The sequence below is a fragment of the Paramormyrops kingsleyae genome, chromosome 6 (genome assembly GCF_048594095.1).
Source record: "Paramormyrops kingsleyae isolate MSU_618 chromosome 6, PKINGS_0.4, whole genome shotgun sequence".
NCBI classification, from domain to species: Eukaryota; Metazoa; Chordata; class Actinopteri; order Osteoglossiformes; family Mormyridae; genus Paramormyrops; species Paramormyrops kingsleyae.
In genome coordinates, this window is record NC_132802.1 from 21,960,018 (window position 1) to 21,986,754 (window position 26,737).

Here is a 26,737-nt window from a genome sequence, read left to right on the forward strand (position 1 = left end):
ATATGTAACATGGAAAACCACTCCTAAAAAAGCAATGTAGAGAAAGCACTCCTTTAACAAATAAGGGGCTTGACCTGAACATTTGAAAAGTTTTCCTGAGGTGAATACGCTCCTAAAACATTTCCAGTCTATGAAGGGAAGTTGTTAAGTAATTAGTCTATAGATTACTGCTATTAGGAGCAGTGCATTCTGTGCTGCAGGGAAAGCAGCGTGTGTCTGTTAAGACATAGGCATTAGCTGCAGTTCTGAAGCATACTGTATCCTCACTGGGCTCACAACTCTATTTCTGCTTAGCAAACAGTGCCCAGGCCAGCTATCAGACCTGTCACACTCAGCTTGGCTTTCAAATTCAAATATCGGTCTCTGTTGGATTAATCAATGTCTCTTTCACCTGGTGGAAAATAGAGGGCATGCTAACTGTAGCCATGATATCATTAAGTCTCAGTAGGACCTTAATAACCCTCTCTATCCAGAAAGTTCCTTTATGCATTATGAAAAACATTTCCCATAATTAGTGAATGATAATGCAGTGTTTCTCCAGCATTACCGTTAAATGTTGTCATTTTTATTGCTGTTGATGGTGTGGCTAATTGTAGCTATCCATGCAAATGCTTCTAGTAACACAAATAGTCAATTTATCAAAAGTTGGCTTGAACGTATTAACGTACTCACTCACTCATGGAGGAAATAATTTCTCACTGATGTAATTTTCTTTGTCTATTTTGGCACCATGTTAAAGTGAGAAGCCTTACCAGTCAATTTATGCTCCAAATAAGCTGTAGATGACTTGATATTGTATAATAGAATACTGTACTTACATTAAAACCTTCCATTGTCCCTTCCATTGTTTGCATAGTAAGATGACAACATTCCTGAGAGTTTGTGGATTGCAGTCTCATGCGATTTGAAGTATCTTACCTATTTCTGTGTTGGTAATATCAGAGAACAATTGCAAAAGGATAGAAGGGCAAATGCAATTGACCCTGAAGAGCTCTTTGAGCACATTGACACTTCTTGAAGTTTAATCTCAGATTGCTTTGCAACAAAGGGGTTTCTTTGTTGTAATTTAATTGTTTAATTCATTCTGACAATTATTTTGATGAGGGTTAATGGGTAATTAATTGGAGGATCTAATTAATTGGAAAGGTAGGAATTAAGGTAAAGATTTCTACTGGGACATTGTTAATTACTTAAGCTTTTTTGGTAGGCTATTTAATTAGATTTAATTTGATTTGTACAGTGGTGAAATTAGTAAGTAAAGTTAACTGACACATCTACTTAATTATACACAAAAGCTGTGCTCAAATGGCTCAATGTGTTGTTCTGAGAATTCTTCAACAGAGTAAGAGCCTGCATGGTCTCTACACTGTTCAGAACAGCTAGAAAAACAAACACTCCCAGATATGTTCTGGTCTTAAGCCATTTACACTCAGGCAGCTGCAGCTTTCAAGGAAATTCTATTGAGAACTAAATATTTGAAACTGTTAGCTGGCTCTTTGCCAGGTAGTATTCCACGTGCTGTTGCCAACAGTCTACTAATGGTCCATTAGTAATGGCATGCACGGCAGTGGAAGCTTCTGAGAAGGATGGGGGTAGTGGCTGGCTGTTCCACTCTACATCTACTATAATCTCCCCAGACACCGTTGGTCCTGAAGAGCTATTAGAAGGGTTCTCTGAGCTCCAGGAGACCATTTTGAGAAGTGAGCCGTACACACTGGGTGTATTTCACGAAAAAAGTGAACTTGCAAACAATATACACTCCCAGTCAAACGTTTTCACACACCACAGGTTTTACCACTTTCACATTTATTTAATAAACTGCAGATTTTTATAAAGGAAAATATAATCAAATAAAACACATTGCTTTAAAACATGGAAAGAGTATTTAACAGTGCATGTCTGGCATTCTATTAACTGTCTGTGCGATGATGGCATCGTCAAATTCTAGGCTGTCCTTAAACTTTAAATGCACTAGTTAACTGTTTCATGGCATGAAACAGAGCTGTATTTAATGTCTATTGTAGAAACAATACCTCAAATTTTCTCTGCCGTTATAACTACTAGAGGAGGTTATTTTGATGATTCAAAGATATGATATTTTCTTGCTAATAAAGGTACTCAAATGGTGAACATACTGTAAATTTATTTGTCAGCAAAAATATTGAGTGTATTTTTAGTAAATGTTAAATGAGTAACATGCAAATGTAGAAAATCTCAGTGTGTGCAAAAACGTTTGGCTGGTAGTGTATAAACTGACTATTTATTCAGTGCTGTCAGTTGTTTTTTTAATGAATATATTTATTGAGTTCACATCTTTTATCACTGTAATACTCAGCTAAAAAAGTGGACAAGTAAATGCATGAATGTATGCTTAAGTATTTTTTTAATTCTCATGCCCATATGGAGCGTGGATTAACACAAAAGACATCGCAGGATGTATTTCAGCATCCCCCTCTGCGTATGGTCACATTGCAGGCACCTGGAAAAAGGAAAATTCAGTAGGAAAGCTAAAGTTTAGGAAAATGTCAGGCGAGGCAGTAGCTTGGGGATCTCGTGCATGGCCCCCTTATGAAGTGTCTTCCCATCTACACGACTCCAGAATGCTGCCCCCAAAACATGGACTCAACTTGGGACAGAAATAAAATGACTAATTGAAAACAGAGGACTGTGAAATCCATGTCCAGGCGAGGTTCTGGCTGTCATTAAACCGCTCACTTTTTCACCTGTTTTCCAAAACAAATAAACAGAAATAGAGACCAATTGGGGCCAGAAAGAAATTATTTTTTTCTGTCCTTCTGAATGTCCTTGAACAGAAAGCAGACAGATGTAAAAGAAATCTGACTTCTATGTTCTGTTAATGTCTCTGTCTCCTGTAAGATACAGTGAGTGACAGACCGAGAGTAAAATTACCCCACAAAATGTGGTAAAAGCTTTCAAATCCAAAGGCTAACTGAAGTTTTGGGAATCCAGGTGAGATTCTCCAAGAGTCCAATGTTGATTTTCAGATTAACAGAATTCGTCCGCCAGACAGATAATGGTGGACAATGTTTCCGATTATAGCGCCTTTCACAATAGAGTTGCCCCAAGGTGCTTCACATGGGTGTGTTGTGATATATTCCTGTATCATTTATACAAAATAATTTTAAAACGAGGAAAGGGAAGACAAGGAAATGAAAGAAAGCCAGCTGACGATGGAGGAGAGGAACCAAAATGCATTTTTTTGGACCGTGGTAGGAAACCAGAGGAAAAGAATCGCGAATATAGGGAAAGCATGTGAATTCCCTACACATTCGGCTGAACGCTAGAATTAAACCCACAACCCTGGAGGTATTAGGAGGCAGTGCTACTCACGCAGTGCTGGTATTGGCCTTTTTGGAGTCTATAAAGTTCATTTCTAGTGGGATTTATTGAAATATCCAACTATGTGTATTTGTAGAATTAGATCTCTCAACATTCAGTGATGCCTCTTGAAAAGATTCAAAGGGGTTTGTCTGATATCTGGCTATTAGCTTGAAATAGCCTCTTAATTTGTGGCATGTTTGAGTGTCTATTGGGGGAATTGTGGGGGGTGGGGGAGGGGGTCACTTGGGAAGTGCTTACCTTTTTATTGAGCAATCAAAGTGAAGAGATCCACTTCAGTCCAGAATGAATGTTCCTGAGTTTGCCTCTTTGTCCTCAAAAATATCTCTTTTGTATAAACACTCTCATTATTTCACTTCAGCTGCTGCCGGCAAGCATGACACAGCTCAAGAAATTACAGACCGGAAGTCATGTGGGCTGTTAGTCTGTGACCTGGTCCATCCGTCGGTCCTGGAGCCACATGGGCCACGAGGCTGGGATACAAGCAGCATGGGCCACGGGGCTGGGATACAAGCAGCATGGGCCACGGGGCTGGGATACAAGCAGCATGGGCCACGAGGCTGGGATACAAGCAGCATGGGCCACGGGGCTGGGATACAAGCAGCATGGGCCACGGGGCTGGGATACAAGCAGCATGGGCCACGGGGCTGGGATACAAGCAGCATGGGCCACGGGGCTGGGATACAAGCAGCATGGGCCACGGGGCTGGGATACAAGCAGCATGGGCCACGGGGCTGGGATACAAGCAGCATGGGCCACGAGGCTGGGAAATTCCCCGGATGGGAGGCCAGTCCATCACAGGGTACATATGCATGTATCAACCATAACATTAAAGTCACTGACAGGTGAAGTGAATAACATTGATTAACTCATTACAATGGCACCTGTCAAGTGTGTCATTACATATTAGGCAAAGGAACAGATCTTGTTCTTGTGTCAGAAGCATTGTGATGGCTAGACGACTGGGCCAGAACATCTCCAAAATGACAGGTCTTTTGGGGTGTTCCTGGTATATGCAGTGGTCAGTACCTACAAAAAGTGATCCAAGGATGGTCAACTGGTGAACCAGCAATAGAGTCATGGGCATCCAAGTCTCACTGATGCATGCAAAGAGTGAAGGCTAGCCCATATGATCCGATCCCACAGGAGACCTACTGTAGCACAAATTGCTAAAAAAGTTAATGCTTGCAATGATAGAAAGGACATGCACAGATACATGCACAGATAAGTCGAGCTACAGTTTTAGCTCGACTATGCCATTAAATCGGACTCTGGTCCTTATTACATTATACATGCATGGGAGGGGAATCAATTTATTGACTGAAGTATGTCAGACTTCGTTTACACAGGTGGTGATATAGCTCCTTTCAGCTTGTTAGTATTGCTTTTTCCGGTTGACCTATTACGTCACGTAATACATCATGTATACGTAAAAAATAATACAATTATTAATAATGGATGTGTGGACAAATGAAGTGATACAAGCTTTAATTGGTCAGAAGAACAGATACAACAAGGCCAGGATAGCATAACAAGAAATAAAGTATTTTGTATAATATACTATGACAACATGGTATTGGAAAATTTTCAGATATTGAAATGTGATTTTGTTGTAATAAATATTGGGGTATTCATGAAAGAAAAAAAAAGGAGTTCAACATAAATTTCTCACGAACCTGTCTAGGAGTGATTTAAACAGCAAGGAAGAAAATGATTATCTTGGAGAACGCATGCAGCATTTATGCAAAAGCAGCGGAGGTAAACTTTAAACTGATTCTTAAACATATACTAGATAATCTTGAAAATGAATAATTATTAAAATTGCAAAACTTGCTAAGTTTTTTTTCCCTATGATAGAGTAAAAATGCTTTAGCGAGACCTAAACTCCCTGTGCTACAATGTGTACAGAATGACTAGCTATATAAGGATGACTAGTTATATAAGAATTGGATGTGCATAACACGCGATGTTAGTATCGCACATCGTCCAGTCCTACTACAGCCATTTTTCAAATTCAGTACAAACTACCCCGCCTCACGTTGTGATGTCATTTGGTGCCGGTACCAGTTTTTACACCAGTGGAAAACCAACACCTTGAAGTACCTAATTTTCGGTACCAAAAGTACGGTACCTGGTGTGGTGGAAAGTGCCGTTTAGTTGAGCGGTGAATTAGACAGCTTTACAGCGTTGTATATTTCGTACTTGCTGTACGTCCCTTGCTATGCTCCACGCTTCTTCTGTGTACCAGCTTTTTCTGTTATTTCCGGTTCAAGGCCCAGGGGGGACTGTGGAGCATGTGCAGAGCGCCTAGGCCAGCTTGAGTCCAACTGAACGTATAACATATACATGCAGGAGTAAATCGACTCCCAATCGCATTATCTGGGTGTCTTAGTCCGACTTCAAGAAATTTGATTTAGTATGATTTTGGTCAGACTAACATGTTTACATGTACTTTCAAAGTTCTAGCCGGACTAACACAATAATTCAATTTTCTTAGTGTGCATGTAAATGTACTAACTGTTGCAGACTAAGTACACCCCTTCGTGGCAACAGTATTTCCCAAAGGCAGTGGTCTCTTTTAGCAGGATAATGCACCCTGCCACACAGGAAATATTGTTCAGGAATGGTTTGAGAAACATGAAAATGGGCTCAAGGTTTTGACTTGGGTTTCAGGTTCCCCAGATCTCAATCTGATCAAACATCTGTGGGATGTGCTGGACAAGGAAGTCTGATCCATGGAGGCCCCATCTCACAACTTAAAGGATCTGCTGCTAATTTTTTGGTGCCAGATACCACAGGACACCTTCAGATGTTTTGTGAAGTCCATGCCTCAAGGTGTCAGAGCTGTTTTTAGCAACACGAGGATAATCTATACGATATTAGGCAGGTGATTTTAATGTTTGGCTGATCGGTGAATGCAAGCACTATGATAGTGTTGTTTTAAGGATCTACTGCTTTGCAGTAACTGCATGTATTTGAAGTTTTAATTGACCCCCAGGTATAACAGGTGGTGTGTGGATTTGTGGGTTAGGACTATACGCCCATGATTGGAAGGTCACTGGTTCAACTCCCATAGTTGGCAAAGTGATTCCACTGTTGGGATCTTGAGCAAGACCCCAATAGTTTTAGGAACTAGCTAACCCTACTTTCTTAATTGCATGTTGCTTTGGGTAAAGTAGTCCCATCTGAAGTGAAGTTTTTCTTAAATACCATTAGAGAAGTTCAGCCCAACCCACCATGGCAACCTCAACAACAACCTGTCCTATGAGGCACTGATTCTGGAGTGAACCTCAGACTTGGAAATTTACCTCACTGTTATTTAATTTTTTTTGAGATTTTAACCAAACAGCTACTGTTTCCAGTGGTGTGGTAACTTAATTCTATTTATTGAGAACAAGGTTTAGCTTAGTTTTGGTTTTCTTTTTCTCCTTTTGTATGTAGTTAATGAACATGGGCTGGTATTTCAGGAATTCATTTTGGTGACCTTTCTCCCCTAACACAGTGCACTTAAACCAGTGTGTATTTAAGGTGCTCTGTTTTTTTCCGGTTGTGGCACAGCAGGCCGTATAGGCCCACTGTGAATTATCTTTTTCATCCTGACAAGAAGAGAAATGGGATTCTTAGACTACAGTTTTATGTGTCCTAACAGCTCCATGGGCATTTATGTACTTAGGCTCATTTTATTATCCATGTAAACATCTGTCTCAAATGTACTACAAAGACCACAACGCTATTCAAACAGAAACCACTGGTCTGGGATGAATTTGATGGGCAATGCTCCTTAATATGGTAGTGGAGGGGGGGGGGACGTTGGGTTTGGGTTAGAAGGTTCTATGTTCCTTTTTCTTCACATCATTAACACAGTGATTATTATGTGTAAGATGACTGTCACTCAGGATGACAGAAGCTTTAGAAGATTTTGCCAGAGTGTAGAGCTGACTTTCCATTCTGGATTAAAGAAGAAACGATTCCCTCCTTAGAAATGAGTAGCAGTGTGCAGTGTAACATGTCTGACCATTTGAGGGTCCACCAGATGTACAGTAACTATACTTATCTGAGTATCTATTCTTTAAACATTGCACAAATTTTCAGTTTAGAAATTTTCAAGGGTTTGGGTATGTGGAACTGATAAGATCACATGGTTGGTTTCCTCAGTCAGCAGGACTGGGAGACTGGGATTACCCTCTACACACACACACACACACACACACACACACACACACACACAGAGGTTTGTAATTATTTCTTTGTGGGGACTCTATTAAATTCTATGGGGAAAACCCTAATCCCAACATGACACCCTTAACCCTACCCAGCCCTAACCTTGACCATAAGTAACAAAACAAAATTTTTGCAGTTTTAGTTTTTTGGATTTTTTCCATGGATTGCAGTCATGGATGAGTTTCCTCCAAAAAAAAAAATGGGTATGCGTCACGTTATGCAGACATTTGGTCCCCACAAGGTAAGGTATTTCTGGACCACACACACACACACAGACAGACATCCTCATTCACATACCAGCTCTCAAAGACTGTCCCCAGGGTTTGAAGTAAAAGCCTCATGGTTCTTTGGTGTGGCAGCAAACATGTAAGTTGTTATTGCTTGTTCCAGCTATACCTAGCTGATCCAGGAGAGATACAAATGACGACAAATGAGTTTCCTTGTTTGAATTACAGTTTGCTAACTATTGCAGTGGCATGCTAGACCATCCCCCACTGCCTCTATATGCCTTTATATGTCTCTGTATGCCTCTTTATGATCTCAGCATCTTCCATTTGAAGTCCTTCTCTTGCTACATCCTGCAGTTGAAGAAGATGACAGGATTTCTTTTGTAACAATGTTGCGCAGTCACATGAGAACAATCGCTGGCAAAAAGAGTCCTTTAAATGCATTCTGACCTCCTCTGGTCTGCTCTAGAGCAGCTGCCCATTTATTATAATTTAATTTTAATATCCTGTTCAGTGCTCTTTTTTTCCCAAAGAAGAATATATTTCTTCTTTGTAAGAAAGTCCTCTAGTCAAAGGTTTGGATATGTAGAGAATAATTCTTACTTGTCCTACCCAATCAAATGTATGCAAACCAGTTTAGAGCACAAGGATTTGAGGTAAAATCTGGTTTGTGCGGATTAGATGGTCAAACTGAAATTTCCCAGGCAACTTTAACACCAAAAGGGCTTATTAATAATTTTTTATCTGCTCTGGGAGAACAGAGCCTCTTTGTGGGGATAAAAGGGAATATTTGCGTGTTGTCTGTCAACACTGAATGCACATTTGCCTTAGGACACCCCAAAATAACACTGGCATGTTCAATGCTGTCTACTGTCTCAAAAGAGAGATAAATCTGGAGCATAGCATTACAGCAGTAACTCAGCAGCAGGACCAAAACTCGGACATGACGGACATGCTACAATCCGCACACAGTGGGGGAACGAGCACATTTACGCCGCTCTGGCTTATTAGTGAAAACGAGCACACCCCCATGGCAATAACCCAGGGAGGGAAACAAGCTGGCAGCCAGAGCTATTCCCTGGTAGGGGGAGGGGGGCTCAGAAAAAGATCCCAGGAGTGGGCTGTGCTCATGGGGGGGGGGGGGGCTCAGAAAAAGATCCCCAGGAGTGGGCTGTGCAGTGACACCTGCAGAACTGTGTGGCAATTGCGTGAATGACTTTATGGGGCGGTGTAAGGAGCTGTTAAGTGTTTTATAGAATTACTTGCAGGGGGTAAAGGAAAACGCTTTTAGTGGCCTCCCAGTTTTTGCCGGGTTTTCAACCCACCCATTGTGTGAGAGCGCTAAAACGAATGTGAGCACTGAGCCATTTTAGCAAACAGGATATTCAGGACTGTTGCGTTTTCCCCTTGACATCCTTTTGGGAAATTATTGCTCCCTTCCTGTACATATAGTATGAAATTAGCTGTCCCCCCCTGAAAAGCACGTTACTGCTCACTGCATAGCCTGCGCCAACAGCCTCTTTTTGGGAGCAAACTTTGTTCAGAAGTTGGCAGCTATCAGCAAGATAACTATTCAGCCACATAAAGGGGCAATTTATGAATTATATGTTTGGATCCAACTTAACTTGTCTGCTAAGTTTGTGAACCTCACTGGGTCTTTTTGTGTGTGCAGCAATATTCTCTGCTTTATTCAGAGAGCTTTGTCACTAGCTTCATGATGCTGGAAGCCTAGCAAGACAAAGAATGACATTTCTCTCATGTTCTTCCAAGCACTTAATGCTCCTTGAAACCCTGGTGGATTGTTGGTTCCATGACTGACTCGATCTGCTCTTGTGCCCTTCAGGGATTAAACAATTATTCTTATACTGCAGAACAACTGCTACTTTGGAACCCTTGTTTGGACTTGAGTTCAGTCTGTTTTTTATGGGCTCATCATTATCTGTGTGTTTTGCTTTCTACAAATTCTACTAAGTCAATTTCATCTTTAATAGTATTTCTCCCAATGATATGTTAATGTAAACTATGCTCAAGTGCCCGTTTTAACAATGTTATTATATTTCAACTCTTTTATTCTTTTGGAAGTTATTCAATACTTTTTTAAGGACCTAGAAAATTTACACATACAGGTATTTCTTCTCTATGTTTAACCTGATTGAATAAATCAGTCTATTTGTAAAAAGGCTGTTGACTCTTACTCTCTGGAGAACTGTGTAAACATACATTAATTACAAGTATCTATTGTTTTATTAAACATTTGTTTTAAACAGTTTTATGTATCATGTATTGAATGCCGTTTCATAAAGGAATACTTCACATGTGGACCCAGCAAACCGCAAGTGCTCCACTGCTACACATCATGTAACAGCATGTGGAACGTGTAGTTTGTTTGCGGGGGAAAGGGGCCAGAAAGGTTTCATTTCCTTAAAATGGGTTGGGGTCCAAAAAAAAATGTTCTGGTACCTTAAGTGCTGCCTCAGCAAGCGAGAGAAGCCATGGGGGATTCTGTTCCTCAAGTGTGTGCGTGACTGTTTCAGTTTGTGTTCTGCTACTCTCTGGCAAATACGATCACTGGCTTTAGGCATCACACGAATATACCCCCCCCTGCTTTTTGTTTCCAGGGCGCGAATTCTTGGTGATTCATCTGGTTATGGGGGCAGTGTGTGTGTGTGTGTGTGTGTGTGTTCCCCACAGTGTAATAAAAACCTGTTGTTTTGATGTTGTGCATACCATTTTTCAGGTCCCCACAAAGATGTGTGAATGCAATCAAAAAACTAAAAATGCCGAAAGGCTTGTATTTTGTTTGGTTCCTTATGGTTAAAGTTAGGGCTGGGTTGGGGTAAAGGCCGTTATGTTGGGATTAGAGTTTTCCCCATAAAAAATGAACAGAGAGTCCCTACAATGATATAAGTACAAAGGTGTGTGTGTGTATGTGCGTGAGTGTGGTGCGGTGGAGTAGATAGGGGTGGGGTGGGTTAGGTCACGGCTCATTAAGCAGAGGAAGAGGCTCTCTGTCTGCCCGGTGACTGCCAAATGTTGGATATCAAAATAAGACTTTGAGCTCCCATGACAAACCCATCCCCAGAGAGGATTTATTCCACCCGATGGAGTTTTTCCATTTTCATCATATATGTCTACATGCAGAGCATTGTTCTCTCATTCCTTTAATCCATTTACACGTCATTTATAGTTCCATCTCGGAGCACTTCATGTTTCTTGGATCGGCTGTCCTCCAGTTCTGCTGATCCTGCACCAGGTTCCTGTATCAGTATGCTTACTGCATATTGTTCTTCCTGACTGCAAAGTGGGAAAATACAGTTGCCAGTGGCTGTCTCAGTCCTCCCTTCCCTCTTTTCACAAGCATCTGTGAGCACATTTCAACAAGGCTGCTGGAGATAAAGCTCCCAGCTGTCGTCACCCTCCTTTGAGTAAACCTCAGTAAAGCCTTAAGTTTAATAACCTTCTCTCTTCATTAGGACCATGTTTCCTTCAGACGTGCAAAATCTGCAGCCACTCTATAACCACACTTGCTATTCACATCCAGTTAGTATGACGACTAAAAAAAAGAATAGGTAATGGAAAAGCACCTCATGTTTTAATTTACTCACTCAGTCCTGGGAAAGGAGCTACTCTGGCTCCATCTGCAAGAGCAAGTCCCTGGAAGGCAGGGAAGGGTTTCTTTCTCCTGCAGGATGAGGGAGCTAACTGTGCTCCGTGTCCCGGCAGCAGAATGGACTCACAAGAGATTCTAAAAACAGCTCTGAGCACTGGGGGTAAGACACACCCCTTCACCCAAGCACCTCCTTCTTAGCCTTAGCCAAGCCAATCCCATGCCACTCTCTTAACCTATGCACAATGAGAGCTCTGGGTTACTGATCGGTGGTGTTAAAATCAAGTATGAGTTGGGGGGGGCAGGCTTCTTCCTTACTGCATGCAAGCACTCTTGGGATACTGTCACATCAGGTCCTCAGGGAAACTCAATGCTGATTACTGCGATTCTGGGAAACCAGAGACTCACTGAGCCGGACTCAAGAGATCAGAGGAAAGAGGGAATCCTTTCAGCAGGGAGATCTTCAGCCAGTCTGTGTAAAACCATTTCCTGGTATCTCATTTCCTGCAACATAGAACAGGGGCTCCTTTACTGATCAGACTCAATGGTCAGAATAGTGGATAAGAACAGAACTAACAATAATAATGACACTTTATTGATTGAATTTTTTTCCCATCTTGCTCTCATGACACACATACTGTACACTATATTGCAAAAAGTATTGGGACAAAATCATTGAATTCAGGTGTTCCAATCACCTCCATAGCCACACGTGTATAAAATCAAGCACCAAGGCATGCAGACTGCTTCTACAAACATTTGCGAAAGAATGGGTCACTCTCAGGAGTTCAGTGAATTCAAGCGTGGTACCATGATAGGATGCCACCTGTGCAGTAAGTCCATTTGTGAAATTTCCTCGCTACTAAATATTCCTTGGTCAACTGTTAGTGGTATTATAACAAAGTGGAAGCAATTTGGAACAACAGCAACTTAGCCACGAAGCGTTAGGCCACATAAAATGACAGAGCGGGGACAACACATGCTGAGGCGTACAGTGTGCAGAAGTCGCCAACTGTCTGCAGAGTCATTAGCTACAGACCTCCAAACTATGTGTTGCCTTCAGATTAGCTCAAGAACAATGAGTAGAGAACTTCTTGGAATGGGTCTCCATGGCTGAGCAGCTGCATCCAAACCTTACCTCACCAAGTACAATGCAAAGCGTCAGATGCAGTGGTGTAAAGCATGCCGCCACTGGAATTTAGAGCAGTGGAGACGTGTCCTCTGGAGTGATGAATCACGCTTCTCTGTCTGGCAATCCGATGGACGAGTCTGGGTTTGGCGGTTGCCAGGAGAACAGTACTTGCCTGACTGCATTGTGCCCAGTGTAAAGTTTGGTGGAGGGGGGATTATGGTGTGGGGTTGTTTTTCAGGGGTTGGGCTTGGCCCCTTAGTTCCAGTGAAAGGAGCTCTTAATGCTGCAGCATTCAAAGCCATTTTGGACAATTTTATGCTCCCATCTTTATGGGAACAATTTGGGGATGGACCCTTCCTGTTCCAACATGACTGCGCACCAGTGCACAAAGCAAGACCTATAAGGACATGGATGAGCAAGTCTGGTGTGGAGGAACTTGACTGGCCTGCACAGAGCCCTGACATCAACCCAATAGAATACCTTTGAGATGAATTGGAGTGGAGTCTGCGAGCCAGGCCTTCTCATCCAACATCAGTGTCTGGCCTCACAAATGCTCTCCTGAAAGAATGGTCAAAAATTCCCATAAACACATTCCTAAGCCTTGTGGACAGCCTTCCCAGAAGAGATGAAGCTGTTATAGCTGCAAAGCTTGGGCTAACTCCATATTAAAGCCTATATATTAAGAATGTGACGTCATTAAAGTTGATGTGTGTGTAAAGGCAGGGGTCCCAATACTTTTGGCAATATAGTGTATGTAAGTGAGAGCAGGCTTGGCAGTGAAGGGCAGTCACCTGCAGTGGTGCCCATGGAGCTGGGAGTTAAGGACCTTGCCCAAAGGCCCACAGATGTGTCTATTATGCCAAACCTGGGCTTGAGTTGGGGACCTTCCAATCACAGGCCCAGAGGCTTAGCCCGCTGCACCCAGCAAGCTTTGCAATGAATTATCTATGAGGCCTCCTTGATAACATATGCAAGATCTTGCACATACCGTATGTATGAAAAGAATGTGTGCGAAATTCCTTTGACGGTGTTACATCTATTCGCAGAACCCAGCCCAGATGTGCGAGGCAACAAAGCCATCCACTGAGCCATGACACCGCTCCATTCACAAAATGCAGTTTCAGGTTATCTAGCAGAAGCTGTGTGGTAATGATGGAGGGAGACAGATGAAAGCCTCCTTCATGTGGAGGCTGAGGATGAGGAGGAAGATTAGAATGTAGGCAAAAGTTCGACAGCAAAGGGATCCTTAAATATAACAGGCAGAAATACAGGCGCTCCTCTATTTATGGACTTTCAACTTACAAACTTTCAGACATACGAACAAAGACAACTGTACTGTAAGTCCAAATTGTGTTCCTTGGGCTCCCGTTTCCTGTCCACAACATCAATTTTTTTCTTTCTGCTCTCTAGTTCCGCCTAGTGCGGCTTCTGGCCGCTACTCCCGCCGCGCAGCAGCGTAGCGTGCGTACTCCCAGCATGCTAGTTCTTTGTACTTGCATATACCCTTAAAATGATGTTGAATAACGACTTACGAACATTACAAGTTACGAACAGCCGTTCGGAACGTAACTCATTCGTAAATAGAGGAGCGTCTGTACCCAGGAATGCATACACTACTAGTCAAACGTTTTCAGACACCACAGGTTTTTACCACATTTCCATTATTTCATAAACTACAGATTTTTTATTCTTGTTATGCATAGGAAATTTGAGCAAAAAATTATAAATGAAAATATAAGTCAAATACTCAAAATTTCCATTATAATATGGAGATAGTACTGTATGTAACAGTGCATGTCTAGTTTTTCTCTCATTGATGGCAGAGTCAAATTCTAGGCTGTCCATTAACCTTAAATGCACTAGTTACCTGTTTCATCCCATGAAACAGAGCAGTATTTAATGTCCGTTTTACAAATGATGCCATTGTAACTGCTAGAGGAGGTTACTTTGATGAATCAAAGATATGATATTTTCTTGCTAATAAAGGTACTCAAATGGTGAACATACTGTAAATCTATTTGTTAGCAAAGAATACTGACAAACTTTTGGCTGGTAGTGTATAAACTGACCATTATATCAGTGCTGTCAGTTGTTTTTTTAATGAATATATTTATTGAGTTTCCACTTTTATTATCACTGTAATACTGTACTCAGCTAAAAAAGTGGACAAAAACTTTTGGCTGGTAGTGTGTTTGTAATGTGTGTACCTATTAAAATAAGTGAGGGCAACAACAGAATAGCAGGCTTGTGGCAGAAGCTACTCCTCTGGTTTCCTCCCCTGTGCAGTTTTATACTGTTTCACATCTTTGACTTTCAGGAAACATTTGTGGTTCTTCAGATGAATTACTAAGGGCACTTTCCAGAAGAATCTGATTGGTATGTTTGTCAGAAAAATGGCAGATCAGTGTGAGACACCCAGCATGGGACTCCGCTCAGCGTTTCTGGCCCATTGTAATAACCTAATATGAGACAACAGATGCGAATAAATCAAATGATAAATGAATTCATTTTCAGCCTTTGTTGCATCGAGTCAGAAGCGTGGACATATGTATTTGAGGAACATGCATGATCACAGAACAGCAGGAAATCGTGAGAGTCGTAAGGATGCTCACTGCAGTCATATCATGGACAATGCGACTCAACTTTAACAGAATGTTTTGCACCGTTGTCGCCTGGAAGAATACAACAAATAAAGGAAGCACATGTCAGGGAGATAAATTATCCAGCCCCCACCCCTCCGCGCCCCCCGGGACCTTGCATTTGCTTTTGAGATAAAAGCTTGCTCTGGGTTTACAGAGAGACATTTGTGAGCATAGTTGTATCTATATATTTTAGCTTCTTGTCCTCATCTTTCATAGACAAAATCATGCTACATTTCCTATCCTCTTACCAGGTTCACAATAGTAAATGACACACGAGGCTCTAAATGTATGCTGTAATTATTTTTATAGGCTGACTGCTGAGTTTAAGCACTTAGCCAACATCTCTCCATGGCTATTACTCATGTTGCCATCAAGAGTTTAACACCCAAACACAATGCACCTGAATATCTGCATTAAACACAAATCTTTAGGTCACCCAGAGCAGGGCAGCATTGACAAACCTTGCTTTAAACATGCATAGCATCATACTATGTATGGTATAACTGCATTGAATACAGTTGAATATTGAATATACTGCTTGATAGACAGGCATATAAAAATAGGGCCTGCAGATATATTTATTTTTGTATAGTGAACTAGGGCACTGGCCCAAGAAATTTGAAAATTCCAAAAGTGAACAAATTATGACAAAGAATAGACATTAAAGCCAACATTAACATGCATGGCAAAAATGCCCAATGGGCAGTGTGATAAAAAGAAATGAGCAATTATGAAGAAGAATAAAGCTCTGGGGAGCATTTTGATGGCCTCAGCTCATGGACGCACTTTACTGAGAAGTCTGTATAGGCTAGTCTGTTGTGGGTCTGCCTATGCAGAGCTTCAACAACAGCGGCAATGAAAACAAATATTAGCAAAGGTGCTGATTCAAAGTGATTTAAAAAGCTACCAAAGCTCGCCTGAATATATAACTGCATGCTCTCTGAGACTGTTCAGGTTAACTCACTTCAGCAAAGAAAAACAAAAACTGCTAGGAATGAACCGCTTTGCAACACTTCTGTCATACATCACCTGCTTCCCTACCACTAGTATTGCATTTGTCTCCTTTATGACATAGAGGAACAAAGACTCCATAGTGAGAGTGAAGCAGCAAGTTATGTTGAGCTCTGATATTGGATGATTTTTGTGAGAGAACATGAGTGAGTCAATTGATCATAAAATCTCAGCTGTGGATCTTGGTCGACAAACACCAGGAAGAGAAATGTTAGGCAATCGTGCCCCCCTCCCAAGAGGTGGAGTGGCACTATTTTTATGCATCTGACACGCCAGATGATTTTTAATAGTATAGAGTCTTTGCTGGATGCTTGAGGTGATTGTCTGCAGCAACTGGAAACTTGGAACTCAGAATTCACATGAATCAATAACACAAAAGTGTTCCATACACTGTTCTATCCTAAAATATTCTCTGCACCTCTCTGCATTTAGAGGTAACTCCAGTGGAATAAACATCACATTTTCCATTGTCTGTCACCTATGGAATTTTTACTGGAAATAAAATCTCTCTCTTTGGGGGGGAAATACTTCAGTCATTGGTAGGTTTAGGAAAGCTTTGATATGCTGCTGGGATGGCCCCTGGGCACCATGATGTCTCACTGGGCACCATGATGGCCCCTGGGCAGCATGACGTCTCAATGGGCACCATGATGGCCCCTGGGCAGCATGACGTCTCAATGGGCACCATGACGTTGTCTCAAAGGGCACCATGATGTCTCACTGGGCACCATGATGTCTCAATGGGCAGCATGATGTCTCAATGGGCACCATGACGTCTCACTGGGCACCATGATGTTTCATTGGGCACCATGATGGCCCCTGGGCAGCATGACGTCTCAATGGGCACCATGATGGCCCCTGGGCACCATGATGTCTCAATGGGCACCATGATGTCTCAATGGGCACCATGACGTCTCACTGGGCACCATGATGTCTCACTGGGCACCATAATGGCCCCTGGGCACCATGATGTCTCAATGGGCAGCATGACATCTCAATGGGCACCATGATGGCCCCTGGGCACCATGATGTCTCAATGGGCACCATGACGTCTCACTGGGCACCATGATGGCCCCTGGGCACCATGATGTCTCACTGGGGCAGCATGATGTCTCACTGGGCAGCAGTCTTGCATCCCCATCTAGGGCAGTGGTAAGAATCCCACATCACCTCTGTGTGTGTGTATGTGTGGGGGGGGGGGCAATGTATATATTATATTGTGGGGACCAAATGTCCACACTATATCATGAAAACCTGTTATTCTGACATTGTGGGGACCATTTTTTCGGTCCCCACAAGGGGAAACTTAATTTTATCCAGATCTTTGACTGAAATTTAAAATGTTTGGTTACTTATGGTTAAGGTTAGGGCTGGTTAGGGGTTAAAGTTGTCATTGCTGCATTGCTGGGATTGGGGTTCTCGACATTTTCGTAAAGGTCTGGTCTGATTGGGGTTTTTGCATACAGGAAATTGTTGGCCTGTTGTGTACAGAGGTCAAACTCCCAGCCTTTACAAAAGGATACTGTCAGCTAACTGTAACAGATGTAGAAGACAACAGAAAAATGGCATATCTAAGAATCCACATGGAAAGAGTCATTGGAAATGTTTGTCAGAAGTATGAAATCTTATAGGAACAATGTCTATAAACCAGATACTTCCATGTGAAGGTGAAGAATCCACATTTTTGGATAATATTGTGATCAGTTTGTTGTGCATTGATGACCAACTATAGTTTAGCAATGCATTATGTACTGGTGCATTTGATGAATTAAAATGAAATACCATTTTATGCAGCTTTAAGTGTCTCTTGCTTTAACACCACTAGTTAACTAGTTAACATAAAACCAAAAACCTAAGTACTAAATCAAATAAAGGAACTGAATAGTTCTTCCACCATTGTGTCCACTTGCAGTTCATAAATGCACTGTGTGCTGATGTTTTATCCTGCTTGTCACTTCAAATTCTGTTGTGCATTTTAGAATTGCTTTTGTCTCAGTTTTGCATGAACAATAGTGTACACTTACATTATTCATCAATGTGTAGTTCCTGACTGTCCTTATCAACATTATTATACAAAAGTTATGTATGGAAACCAAATGATATTCTTAGAAATAATTTATGATTACAGATCTGTTCCCAGGTATATGCATTTATACTGTAAACAAGATATGCCCAAGTACGTTGTTGGACGTAGCAATGCAGGGTCATCTCTCCAACTTATTGTGGTCAGGTCGTATGGATCAGTGTTGCATATAGTTGACAATTTGTCCAAATAACGATCTCAGGCATTCTTGCTGAGTTTGTTCTTATACAGTATCCTCTCATTGCTTCTGTTTCTATAGTTTTATACCTTTACATGCTATAAAAGTAACTCAAGATCTTTGTTTTTATTGTACTGCTCACTGTAACGATACCTCTAAAATGGCATTTTGGTGACGTAAACACACTGACAAAGAATGATAGATCTGGTAATTAAGCAAGATTTTTTTTGTTACAGCCTGATATGGGCGTGCGTACTTATATTGACAACTGAGGCAAAATATATTAGGCCGACCTGCCCAATGGACTGTGAATTCATGCTGAGCTACTGCAATACATATACTGCAGCATTAGTGCTTCCTTTCGTTTTCATTTGCAGCTTGTTCAAAATGCAGCAGCACAACTCTTAACAGGAAAACTTAAGTATGAGCATATTTCACCAATACTGCCATCCCTTCACTGGCTGCCTGTGAAATTTAGGGTTGAGTTTAAAAATTTATTAATGGTATTCAAATCGCTTGATGGTTTGGCACCATCTTATCATGATGAGCTGCTTGTTCCTCAAGATCTGCTTAGATCTTCTAATCAGTTGCTGTTGGTTATAGCTCAATCCAAGCTTACATTTGGAGGGGATCGTGCCTTTGCAGTAGCTACGCCCAGAGTATGGAACAGCCTGCCCTTAAAGCTCAGGTCGGCCCCCGCGGTAACTGCCTTTAGCTGCAGGATGAAAATGTTCTCTTTTATTCAGTAGCATGGCATGCCTGCTATTGGTGTTTACGTCTTCATTTATACTGGTCTAGCTTAATGTTAAAGAATCCAGTCCAATATGCTAAGCTCCAGTGAAGATGTGGGAAACAAAGTGTCAAACATTCTGATTCAGTCTTATAATTTATTATCAGACCTCACTGCAACCACACAGCAGATAAATGTTTTGGAAAATGGATGGATAATCCGAACCCAGAAATCCCAGAGAAACACACACTTCATTTAGGTAAATGATGGTTGAGCTCTCACATCAGTTGACAGCCTAAAAAGAGACATCAAATAAACTGAAGTTCAGATCATGAAATCATTAAAAAGATTATTTTTCAGCTCCTCTTACTCCACATTGGAAGTAAGGTGTTAAACCCTTGCAGGGGGGGGGGGGTGACTGGTCAGCTTTCTGACCCTAACATTCACATGCCATCAGTGAGGATGGTGAACAGCAGGTTTGACGTTAATGATTATTGTAATCGACTATTTGAATCCCAGCAAAGCCTTAACACTTTATTTACAAATGTGTTTGGCAAAGAGTCATTTTAAAGTCCTATTCTGTTTTAAACTGTATTCCAAGCCAGGGTCAACAACCAGCCCACGCCATCCCAAAGACAATTATTGTAACATCTTTTGAATTCCCTGCTGCTTGTACTCTGATTCAGATTCACTAGCATAAATCTATTTCAATAGGAACGGTCTTTATTAAAATCTGATCAAAGTAAAATCAAGTTTAAAAATAACATGTGGAGTAAAGCATTTTCTCTATGTCAGTTATGATCTTATTCCATATAATAACTCTTTCATATTTATTTGTTACATAGTTCCTTCACTGAAGCACAATATGTTCTGCCTAAGGGTCAGTTGCATTATAATCTGTTTTTCTGAACCACAATAAATCTGTCTTCTTGTACTTTTATTTTAGTTTGAATCTTGGTTCTAAGGTAAGGAAAACTTTCTGCAGCTAGATTCTTCCTCTGGTGTATTGAACCGTCTCTGTTGTGTATGGAAACAACTATTTTTTTACGAGACTTTTTTACTCAGTTTGAAACATAGCTTACATCCCCCATACTACTGTAGCCTCTCATTGTTGACCTGCAGGTTTTTGCACCGTCATCCTGAAAACCAGAGTCTCTTTCAGGTTCAGTATGATGCAGTTGCACTGCGGTTAAACGATGAGAAGAAGCATATGTGTTTACGTGTTATCTGATTTACACCATGAGGGCCTTTTAATTTATCTTTCTTCTGGATGTCAGAGTCATTATGATCACCAGTGAGGGACCTAATCTGTTTGCTCTGCAGTTAATATTCTACAGTTACTGGTGACTATGACATACTCCTGACCACTGACTCCTGTGTGGTTTGTGTGGATTTATTTTAAACAGTGTTAATAACGTTGGCTTTCAATCAAGTCACTTCTCATAATTGGAGACTTTTTTTTCTTTTTCTAAATCCGTCCACACGCCTGTGGTTTTGATGTGAGTGTTTAATGCGTGCCTTGCCAGTATTATACACCTAAACTCTGACAAACTTCACCGCTGACTGGAACTGACGTGAGAAACCTATTGGCTCCCGGCCTCCACGTCACAGGTATGACTCGCTGGTCTTGTGGGTGTACGTTTGTCTACAATCCTGTCTTTCTATTTAGATCAGCGATGTAGCGTTTTTCCAAAAAAAATTCAGCTGATAACAATAGCAATTGTTGCACTTGTCCCTGATTCCATTTCACTTTGTGCCCATAGTAAACAACTATAAGTGGGGTCTTTGTAAAGTTGCAATGCTATGATTAAAATTCTGAATTTAATTCAAACTCTCAAAGCATCTATAACTCATGAGCAGCCTCATGATATTTCTTTAGCTGATTGTATGGTCCTTGAGAAGCTTGGTCATACGGTTGCAGCATCCGCTCAGCGTTGTCAGTCCTCTTAGAATCAGAGAAACCATCCAGAAGGGTCACATATTCCTCACTCTCTTCCTAAAAAGTCAATGCTGGCCAGTTATTTTCTGATCTGTTCTGTATGGGCACAGCATGACAGACAACAGACTGAAGATTTTAATATTTTCATACTGTTGCAGTTACTCAAAGAAATTATAAAGAAAAAATTTGCAGTTTACAACAACATTCTGGTCGATTTTCAAATATTGCTTAAATAATAATTTTTGTAAGGGTTAACAGTGAGCCGGTATTGGTAAGCTCATCTGTTGATTGCAGTTGAGTTATTAATATTAAATGAAAATATTATGCCTTGTAACACTGTACTACGTAAACAGCTGCAGAAAATGGATGGATGGATGAATGGATATTATTAAATAAATATGAGTGGTGATGCAGAATCTCAGTGAGTAACCCTGCAGTTTCACATCTGCAGCCTTAGAAGTTCAATCCTTGCCCCCCAGCTCCAAGTGCCTCTGCAGTATCTGTATGCACTTGATGAATTCTCCTGGGTAAGTCCTCTGTGTCCCGACAGAGACTCTTCTAGGATGTGCATAAACATAAACCTGCATGAACAGAAAAACTGATGGTGAGTCTTAAACATCAAAAAATGTAACCCTCTTTCAAAGCTTTTGTTCCTTCTTCTTTATCTGCCAGTAAAGTGTTCTGACAGATAAAGGGAGCAACGATAGAATTTAGGAGGCCCATACAAAGCATATTGGCATACAAATGGTTATCTTTCAACTGGTGTAAATAAATAGTTTTTACTGTTGTGACCACATCAGGAAACCTTCTCTCCTTCCTGTCACGTCTGTGTCACTGCTCATCACTGCTCTCCCCCCTCCACCCCCCCCCCACCCCCCACCTCCCACATACAGCTTTGCTTTCAAAAATTTCTCACACTGAGGTCTTTTGGTGTTGATTTTTTTTTCCGTCTGCCCTCTTCCCAACACTGAATGCAGGATTCGCAGAGATATATTATTTTCCTGCTTTGGTGGGTTATGCAGACGGCAACAGAAGATGTTATTGTGCATTACACAAACGTAGTAGAAAAAAGGAGAATTTTTATTTTAGATGTGATATCGAAAAAGTATTTTACTGAAGTTCACATGGTAAGTTAATGGTAAGCACATAACAAAAAATACTTTATAATTATTTCATAAGAATCATTTCTGACACAGCAAACCATGCACATAATTGTTGAATGTGTATCTTTTGTGTTCATCACCAAACATCCAGCTAAGGTGATTTATCTGTAGTGTGCACAGTAAACTGTTTTAGTCCAGCCATAAAACCACAGACTCATATTACCTCCACCGCACCCCCACCTCCCGCCGCCCCAAGGAATGTGTGAGTCTGCTAGCAGTCAGTAGTGTTTCCCTCTCCCGCTCCAGTGTGCCTGGCCAGGGCACCTCTGTGGTGGAGGTTCCCAGTCATTAGCTGGCCAGTGACGAGTGCGTTGTGAACATGGACGGGGAGCATGCGTCAAGATCGCTCATCACATGCCCCAATCACCGGAGTGCAGCAGTATCCCGGCAAAGCCATTAAGAGAAATCCACCTCTCCCACACATCTAGCACCTTGTGTTCTACCAAAGCCATTAAGAGAAATCCACCTCTCCCACACATCTAGCACCTTGTGTTCTACCAAAGCCATTAAGAGAAATCCACCTCTCCCACACATCTAGCACCTTGTGTTCTACCAAAGCCATTAAGAGAAATCCACCTCTCCCATACATCTAGTACCTTGTGTTCTACCAAAACCATTAAGAGAAATCCACCTCTCCCACACATCTAGCACCTTGTGTTCTACCAAAGCCATTAAGAGAAATCCACCTCTCCCATACATCTAGCACCTTGTGTCCTACCAAAACCATTAAGAGAAATCCACCTCTCCCACACATCTAGCACCTTGTGTCCTACCAAAGCCATTAAGAGAAATCCACCTCTCCCACACATCTAGCACCTTGTGTTCTACCAAAGCCATTAAGAGAAATCCACCTCTCCCATACATCTAGCACCTTGTGTCCTACCAAAACCATTAAGAGAAATCCACCTCTCCCACACATCTAGCACCTTGTGTCCTACCAAAGCCATTAAGAGAAATCCACCTCTCCCACACATCTAGCACCTTGTGTCCTACCAAAGCCATTAAGAGAAATCCACCTCTCCCACACATCTAGCACCTTGTGTCCTACCAAAGCCATTGAGAAATCCACCTCTCCCACACATCTAGCACCTTGTGTCCTACCAAAGCCATTAAGAGAAATCCACCTCTCCCACACATCTAGCATCTTGTGTCCTACCAAAGCCATTAAGAGAAATCCACCTCTCCCACACATCTAGCACCTTGTGTTCTACCAAAGCCATTAAGAGAAATCCACCTCTCCCAAACATCTAGCACCTTGTGTTCTACCAAAGCCATTAAGAGAAATCCACCTCTCCCACACATCTAGCACCTTGTGTTCTACCAAAGCCATTAAGAGAAATCCACCTCTCCCACACATCTAGCACCTTGTGTTCTACCAAAGCCATTAAGAGAAATCCACCTCTCCCACACATCTAGCACCTTGTGTTCTACCAAAGCCATTAAGAGAAATCCACCTCTCCCACACATCTAGCACCTTGTGTTCTACCAAAGCCATCGCCCGCAGCTGGGTCCCCCTGCCCTGCAAGTCGCTTGACTTTAATTAAAGATGGGGCTTGTTAACCAGGCTTTCGCGCACCCCGTTCCCCGTGGAAGTCATTAGAGGAGACACTTCAATGGGCAGGGTCAATGCCCACATACATCAGCCTGTGCTGGGGGGGGGGGCAGGTAGTGATGCACTGAGGTGGTACCGCCTTGTGGGAAATGGTACCGCGGGGCACATGGGGGGATACATCTTAACTCTGTAACGTAGTGTAGAGAAGCCTTTGGAACCAACGTTGCATGCGGGATTGTATGTGTGCACGAATGTGAATTATTCTGTGCGTGCCTTTCCGTGACTCCTGGTTGTCTTACAGGCCTATGTGCTGCTCCTACACTTTCTCAAACCCCTGCGGTGCACCTGCAAGAAACAGATATATCCATGAATTCATGTGTTTCTTTCGGAAGGTAAAGCCTGGCAGATTGTATACAATCTGCTGAATTATTCTGTAATAGACAGTAACGCAATTGTTGGAATGCAGGAGGATTAAGTGTCTTAGAGATGAAACGGGATAAGAGAAGAGTCAGTGAGAGGGTTGTGAAAGTAGCAATGCACTTTGAGGAATGAGGAAATGGTGAATAGGACACACAGAGGGATATGGGTTTAGACAGGTGAGGAGGGGAGGACGGTTAAGTAGTTCGCCTGAGAAAAAGATGGATGCTCAAGTCAGTCAGGAGAGGAGACGAGTGAAAACTAGCGGCTTGCATAACGTAGACAACAGGGAGCGAAGATTTGAACAACTGCTGGATATCAGTATCCGTGTTGCTTAAGTAATTGGGAAAATTGAGTGAGAAAAGGATTAGTACTCCTGGCCTTTGCTCATAACCTTATGAAATCATGTCCTTGCTGAGAACTGTGAAGTGTGTCAGCCATTGTGTGTGTGTGTGTGTGGGCGGGGGGGGGGGGGGGGGGGGTCTGAACATCAAGGATGGGAGTAAATGTTGATATGAGAATGATCAGCAGTGTAAGAGGATTACAGTGGAAATGGGTGCCAGTCTCCACTGTTAAATTAGGATTGATCAGTTTGCAGTGCTCTGAAATGTGTAGTGTTCTGAAATTCAATCTTTTCCACCCACCAACAAAGAAACGCTCCTGAGAGCTGAGGGTTGAGTTCTGCAGGTATCTCAGCCAGGTCAGAGTGAGCTGGGGAATATTAACATTCTCCTGGAGCGATTCCGTGTGTCTGTGTGTGTCTGTTTGTGTGTGTGACAGGGGGCATCACATTAAAATTTCAGTCATTCCTCGACATGCCCGGGTCCTCTCGAGGAGAATCATCATCACTTTGTCAGTTGCTTTGTTCATTTCTTTGCGCGCTGCCTGCCTGTGAAGAAGCTGCGCAGTGACTTGTCAGCGTGGTTCGACATCCCCCGTGAGACACTGCAATCTTCCCGGCTGGTTTAATGAAGAAGTCAGCATGCAGACATGTCTGCCGTCGTGTCCTGAGAGCGGCACGTGTGCGTCGGCACCGTTATCCCTGTTTTCTGCCGTTAAACAGAGAGGAGAGGCTCATGGATACAGCTGTGATACGTTGCCAAGGACTTCAGAGAGCCAGACAAACACTCAGGCTGGGGCTGGCACAGTGATTTGAATACAACATGACAAAACCCATCACGAATGTTTAGTACCCGCCCCCCCCTCCTGGAACCTTTAAAAGCTGCCAGCTTCAGACAACAAAAGCCAAAATAACAGGGTCCATATGAAACAGCATCAGTAAATCACACTGTCCTGTCATTCCTGTAGGCCAATATATGTTCCCACTTTTTGCGCAAAATATTCATTACAGACCTATATTATCACATTATTCACCCACTAAAATTATAGCCCAAAAATACTTCGAGAGGAATGTAATGATTTATATTTTCAGCTTCATGCGGGAAATAAAGCAACTATAATTTTGAAATCTTTATAGTTGCCACATTCCATGTGCAGGCCTATGTTCCCCATACCCTAAATATCTGCCTATTTTTTTCAGCATTTGGCATCAGATAACACTGATTCCATTGTTTTACATTTCCATATTTTCCTGGTGGAGACTTCACTTGCTATCACGGATATTCATTCACACAGAAATTTGTGGGGAAAGTAGTTTGGGGGAGGGAGAGGGGGGGGATTAGTTGAAGGCTAATATTTCTTTATTTTCAGATGTATACTGTTTGTGTCCTGAACCATAATATTTGAACAAAGAAAGAGCATGATTATGCCAGTACCTGAAATCTAAGTTCCTTAAAAACTGAGAACTAATCTCTACACACCAGTAAGCTCTTACAGTAACACCCCAATGCATACACCCATGTTAAATTACTATCTGTTCATTTATACCCCTACTTAAAAAGAAGCCTTAGCATGTATTGTCTATGTTATTAAATCAATATTCACCAACATGAACTCCCACTGTTAAATCAAGGTTCATACTGTTCATTGTAGGTGGGGTAACATCAGATAGCTAGGTCATTCATCTACCTGCGCTCAATTACAAGTAATGCAGAGCAGAACTATGTTTTGTCTCTGACTCAGATCAAATGCTTAGATGTTACTGTACTTTTCAATAATTCGATTTGCAGCGCTGAAACCAAAATGGCTGTTTTGCTTTCTTCCTTCTCCATCATTTTATTTATTCCATATCCCAAAGAAAATTCCCATTCCGTCTACCCATCCCATTTCACATTTCATTTGCCGCCGCGACCATGAGCAAGTGTTCCACAGAAATTCCAGTGACAGTTTTCTCATAGAAAGGAGACTTGAAAAGAGAATGGCTGACCATGCAAGAAAAGAGAAGGTTCACATGCTTTGAGCTCTCAGCAATCTTCCCAGCCTTTTCTATTTTCTCAGGTACCTCTGGGCATCCTGCTCTTCTCCTTGCTTCTCTCTAATTGAATCTGATTTCCCCTTCTCCCATATCACTGCTTC

General features: G+C 41.9%; 1 long non-coding RNA gene across 1 annotated transcript; it reads right to left on the bottom strand.

Annotated features, from left to right (window-relative positions):
• Positions 1-10,953: 10,953 nt before the first annotated feature.
• LOC111842281 (uncharacterized) lies at positions 10,954-11,527 on the bottom strand. The gene is made up of 2 exons (XR_002837878.2): positions 11,414-11,527; positions 10,954-11,102 (listed from the first exon to the last, which is right to left on the bottom strand). It is a non-coding gene; the product is annotated as an uncharacterized lncRNA (long non-coding RNA).
• Positions 11,528-26,737: the final 15,210 nt, after the last annotated feature.